The following is a 6,042-nucleotide window of genomic DNA, read 5'->3' as shown; positions in this document are numbered from 1 at the left end:
CCAGTAATACCTAAGCATACCATAACTGAAAGGAATAGGATATATTGAAGGAAAGAGGGTGGATTTTTTTTTTCTCGCTCTAATTCTTCACCATACACTTTTGAGAACAGCTTGAGCATACTCGATTTTATTGTTTCTCTATGTAAGCAAATATAGGATGCGTTTTTACCCAGGGTTTCTTGTTCTGTGGAGTCAGGTAATTGCTGCCAGCACCAAACTTGTCACTTTATTCTGGTCACCTATAATTTTGCTCCTTTGTTTTTAGAACTGTGTTTCTGAGAGTGAAACTGTTCATTAATCTTAGTGGACAGAGGATATCTGAAAGGCATTTAAAAATTTCAGTGGTTATGTATTCATAATCTCAGATATAACTGACAATTAGCCAGCCATTGTTTAACTAATTTCTCACCTATGGGTGCTGTGTTTGTTTTTACAAGCCCTCTGAACTTGTTCTCTATATGACTCTCCAGTAAGACAAGATAAATTATGTTTCAGAGTGATAGAAGTGATTTTCTTGCACTTTTAGCAGTTTTCTTCTGCAAGCATGAGTAGCCCTTGTCTGTCCTTTCTCCCAGCCTACAAAAGCAGCTGGCACTGGCATCAAACATTGCACAGTACTCTGAGTATATTCATTTATTTTCAGCTTGCTGTCACGGTAGCTCTGACACAGATCAAGCCACAGGTTTGCCTTTTCATAGTCTGTAGAAAACATAACATTATCTTACCACATTACTTAACATTCTCCACAGACTGACTCTGCAAATACCTTGTAATGTGAGCAGTTTATTAATATGAAATGCAAGAAATTATACATGTAAGTATGAAAAGCTTGAAAACTTCTAATTTTTTAATAATTGAAAGATAAGATGAGGATATTTTTCAAGAAGTCAGACAGCGTAGCAGATGAGATTATAAGTCAAATCTATGTGTAATCTTCAAAGTCTATGAGCGTACTTTGATAGATTTTTACAGGATTTAGAATGTTCACCCCTTTAGATAGGGCTCATGTGGAGAGTAACAAAATCTAAAGTTTGAATATTCTGTTCTTCTAAGTAGCTTGTGTAGTTTAATGTTGGTGTATCCATATCTCATGATGCCAAATATCAGGAAACACTATATGCAAATGTACTTAGTAGCAAGCATTTGTTGACATTTGCATTATTTTATCAGAATGATTAAGAAAAAGCATGACCACAAACTGTTTGAATACTTCTTCTACTACTGTGGTTAGCATTGGGAAGCTAAAACTAAACTTTATTTGTCCTTACATCTAGACACTGATCTAATCCCTTGTATCTCACTGGTTTAGAAAAATGTGCATTATATATCTAAGTCACAATCACTGTTTCAAAGTATGACAGAAATGTGCTAGAACAGGTCCTGCTGCAGGGGTGTGTGACTAATCTTTTAGTTTTCTAATCATACTCTCTTAATCTCAGCTTTCATAAGAAAGTAAGTTATGAAAGAAAAGGTTTGTCTCATCATTATACATTCAGAGATGGCATGCAAAGATAAAATACATAAAACAAGCATTATTTACTAAAGGCTTGAACTTTTGCTAGTGGTAAAAGGTCTAGATTACATATATCTGACTTCTAAATAATATGCATTCTGTTATACTCCAACGTCCATCCTCTGACATTCTGTGCAGTTGAAGTTTGTAGGAATGTACAGGAAGAAACAGCAGTACATCAGCGTGTATCTTGGAATAAAAAAAGAGCTCTAGGTAACATATATGAGAGCAACTTCTAAAAGTAATTGTACTGGATTCTTCAGCAGGGTGGAGACTCAAGTCTCCTCTTACATATATATTCCTGCCTTGACTCAGGCATTTCTATGCATATTGTAAGCTTAGCTTCAGGAGCAGTGACTAAGGTGTTGTCACAGAGCACTCCAAAACTTGGGAGCTGCAGTTCAAACCTTTTGGGCTAAGAAAGACCTGGAAGTGATATTTCCCATCTCCAAAAGCAGTGTTGCAGCTAGAAGCTGAGCAAAAGTTGAACACACCCTTTAGTTTTGAACCAGAGTTGATGTTACTGAAACAAGTTACTGCAGCTTAAGTGTGCAGGTAACCAGTTCCCACCTGTCTCAGTGAAACAGAACACTGAGAATGTTCATGGTCCTCTGCTGACAGTGAGGGAGCTTTGTGCCCCAGAGAGAGGTTCTGGCTGTTTTGATGCGTCTCCAGGATTCAGGAAGAAATTCTGAGCTGCTCTCAAGCTTGCCTGCTCTCAAGCTGCCTCATGATGAATGAAGAGAATTTAAAATTTTAAACTGAAGCTGAAAAAACTCTATAAATTGAATGTAAGAATTTAGGTATCATCTAGCAACAGCCCTGAAACATGTAGTTTCTTATGTGTGTAAAATGACATTTATTTGTAGAGTATTACGAAAGGACCTTTGGGGCCAAAGTAATACGCCCGTGGAGCAAATGTTAGAGAAAACATCTTTTCACTTCAGTGGAGAACATAGTATGAGTCCATGGGACAGAGAGATTAAAATAAGGTAAAGTGTTTAATGAGGAGTGCTTTGAAGCAGTTTGTATAATCTGCAGCTCCTACTTTCTGCCACTTGAGGTCCTCTTTTATCACCAATTTGTAGTTTGCTGATGCCAAGCAGGAGTAACTCACAGGTGTTAGGTGTTTCACTGTAAATGAGGCTGATAAATATTTTCAGAAGCATTACACAAAGCTGTGTTGACCTGGGTATCAGTTACTTCTTCATATCTGCAAATGATTTAGAACTGTGATTGCTGGGCTTCTTGTAGGCAGTTTGTTTATTTTCTTACAATACCTTGTACTGTGCATTGCTACTGCTTTATCTGCTTTCTTAATGTTCAGCAAATTCTTTGGTAATGTTTTTATTTTCAATACAATTCTCTTCCCCCTCTGACTTGTAAAACACATTATGGCTTGTGATTCTGGTGCCTAAAATTAACTTTCAAGCTTGTTTCTAAGCAAAGCAAGATGAATAAAGGTATTCAAGTGATACAGTGGCCTTAGCAATTTGGAGTCTGGAAATAGAGGGAGTGAGTTTCCTTTTGGAAATTCTTTCTCAAAGACGCATCTACAGTATGTTTCTGATAGTGAAGAAGATACAACTAAGTAAATGGCTCCTCTTTCTCATGTTATCCAGCATTTTTCGCAGTCTACAATTGAGTTGTTTTATGTGGTTGCCATTTTAGCTAGCAATTAGAAAAAGCAATGCAAACATTAAAAAAAGTAAACAATGATAGTCTTTCTTCAGAAAAAAGAGGAAAATTTTCCAGTTTCAAGTTTGATCTAACAGTGTGTAAACTGGCTGATGCATTTACTGCCACTCTCCACCGTTTGTTATTTGTCTCCTGTGCATTGATGGGAGCACTTGCACGTATGAATATCAGGATATATTCATATATCACATACATGAATACCAGGATATTCAGCTAGCTGGGAAAACAAACTAACAAATAAACAAAACCAAAAGAAGTGCTGAAGGGTTTTGGTTTGGTTTGGGATTTTTTGCTTTTTGGGAGCATTGGGGACAGTTTTGCTCTTTGACCTGTCTTGCTATTTAGCTGTCCGAGTGGTTGCACTGGCACAAAAGAAAGGATGCCAGGAGGGCTAGTATTAAAACACTAATGGTGGAACTGCTTAAGCTGTCTCTATCCATGTGGTGGTTCCACCCTGGCTGGATGCCAGGTGCCCACCAAAGCTCCTCTACCACTCCCCTGTGCAACTGGGCAGGGGAGAGAAAATACAATGAAAGGCTTGTGGGTTGAGACCAGAACAGGGAGAGATCACTCATCAGTTACTGTCATGGGCAAAACAGACTTGACTTGGGGAAATTCCTGAATTTATTGCCAATCAAAATTGGTGAGTTTGTGCATTTTGTAAACTCAGGCTTTAGAAAGGAAATACAGGCCTTATTTTGTAATATCTATTGGCTTGGAGACTTACAGCTAGTGGCAACAAAGGGGATTGTTTATACTTTTCCAAGGTTGGAATGAAGGTGCATATTTTAATGGGCCTTGTTCTCATGAGGCAGGCCTTTTCTGGCTGATGCATGAACTCTCTGTTTAGCAGGCAGAAGCAGAAAACAAAGTCTCTTTTATGTTTCCCTATGGATTTCTTTGCAGATCTAGTTTTTTGTGCATTCAAAAATATATTGAAGTTTTGCTTGTCAAGCCTATTTGCTTTGCAGTTTAGAATGGAAGTAGTTACACAAGCTGTAGTCTAAGAAAATATTTCTAAGACCAAGTAGCATCTTTCATTTTAGACCACTATAAATGGGGGAAACTACAAACCTTTCTGTCTTCAGGTACAACCAAACAGGGTCTTTCTGTGTCACCTTTCTTTGCATCTGTATCAATTTACAACTTTGTAAGGCATGGAAGAAGTTTTCTTTTTGAATACATTTTTATTCTGAACTAGCAGCCTGAGTGCTTTTTATGGTCAAGTGAACAAACAGACATCCCTAAAGGGATTGTTCCTCTTAAACTAGAATTAGATCAGATGAACAGCAACTCAATGGTGCCCCTATTGGGTATAAGAACTTGGGATGACACATACTGATGTGAATGTCTGGCATGTGGGATGTTACAGAACTACCCAAGAAGTGAAACCTGGCTTGCATTGCTTTGTAATCTTTTGCAGAGATTTCACAGAATCACAGAATATTCTGAATTGGAAGGGACTCAAAAGTATCTAGCTCTAAGTACATAGCCCATATGAAGACTGAACTCTAATAACTTGGCATTATTAACACCATGCTCTGACCAACTGAGCTAAAGAAAAAATGGTGCAAATAAGCAAATATCTGAGATAGAGGCAGGAAGTTCTGTAGAAATAATTCCAAGGAGTTAGTGAATAAGGAAGAACTTCAAATAATGGGATCTTTCTTGCTCTGACATGATTTTTAGTACATGACTTTTGAAAAGCAGACTCATTTTATTGTGGACTCCATCCTCTTCTCTGTAAAACTTTCCACAGGCAGTGGAAAATGTAAGATGTAGCTCAGCAAAATAAATCATCTGCACTTGCACATTCTGACTGGTTCACCGAGTAAGGCAGAGCTTACAAAAAACCCCAAAGGAACCCAAACAGGCCTGTGATCAGTTAATTCAGGACTGTATGTTAATGCATTACTTAAATTTGGCACTACTTCAGTTTCATACTCCTTGACTTTCTTTTAACTTAACCTCTTAGCAGAGGATTTTTTTTCATGACTCGGTTCTGTCTTTATAATCCTGCAGTGTGCCCAGGCGCTGCTCTAGCAGTGTCTTCTCATCTGTGTTTCAGCACCGAGCAGTGCCAGAGCCGCATTTGTCCCTGGGAGGACACGGCGTGCCGAGCTGGCATGCTGAGCGGCAGTGACCTGCAGGGTGGCTTCCTCCTCCCGCTCAGGGATGGCGAGCTCTGTGTGCGAGGGGGGGAAGGCAGGGTGGCTGGATTTCTAGGATCGGGAACGACACCCAGGGGCACGAGCCGGTGTCATCGTCCCGCCAGGAACAGCTCTTGGCCCCAGGTGTCCCCACCGCCCATCCTGCCGCTGCTGCAACATCGACCTGACACTTGGGTGCGTTCGGCCGGCGCTGGCAGCCTGCCATTTGTTCTCCTTTAGAAGAGGGAGATGGAGAAGTAAGGCAATCTTTGTAGGCAGGCCGGTGATTTGGCCACAGCGCGTGGAGTTCCCGGAGCAGTAGCCAAGTGCCGCAGCCCGCCCCGGGCTCTCCCCTCCCCAGGCGCTTCCCGCCCGCCCGCGGCCCTGAGCGCCGGGGCACCCCTGGAGGCCACGCCCCCTGCACCGCTCATCCAATCGCATCGGCGCGTGGGCGCGGCCCTTGGCCCCCGTAACCAATCAGCGCCGCGGGTGACACAAAGTGGTGCTCTTTGCACGCGCTTTAAACGCCGGGAAAAACTGGCAGCAGCAGAGGCCAATCAGAGCGGAGAGAGGCGTGACCGGCTGAGGGCTTTGCCCAATGGGAGGTCGGGGAGGTGGTGCGGGGCAGTCGGGCGGAGAGTGGCAGGAGCCTCACCCAGTAAGAGGGCGGGACTCACAGCC

This window comes from Lichenostomus cassidix, chromosome 4 (assembly GCF_008360975.1).
Source record: "Lichenostomus cassidix isolate B80296 chromosome 4, HeHo_3.0, whole genome shotgun sequence".
In the NCBI taxonomy this organism is placed as follows: Eukaryota; Metazoa; Chordata; class Aves; order Passeriformes; family Meliphagidae; genus Lichenostomus; species Lichenostomus cassidix.
The sequence above is the reverse complement of the archived record's forward strand: the minus strand, read 5'-3'. Positions refer to the sequence as shown.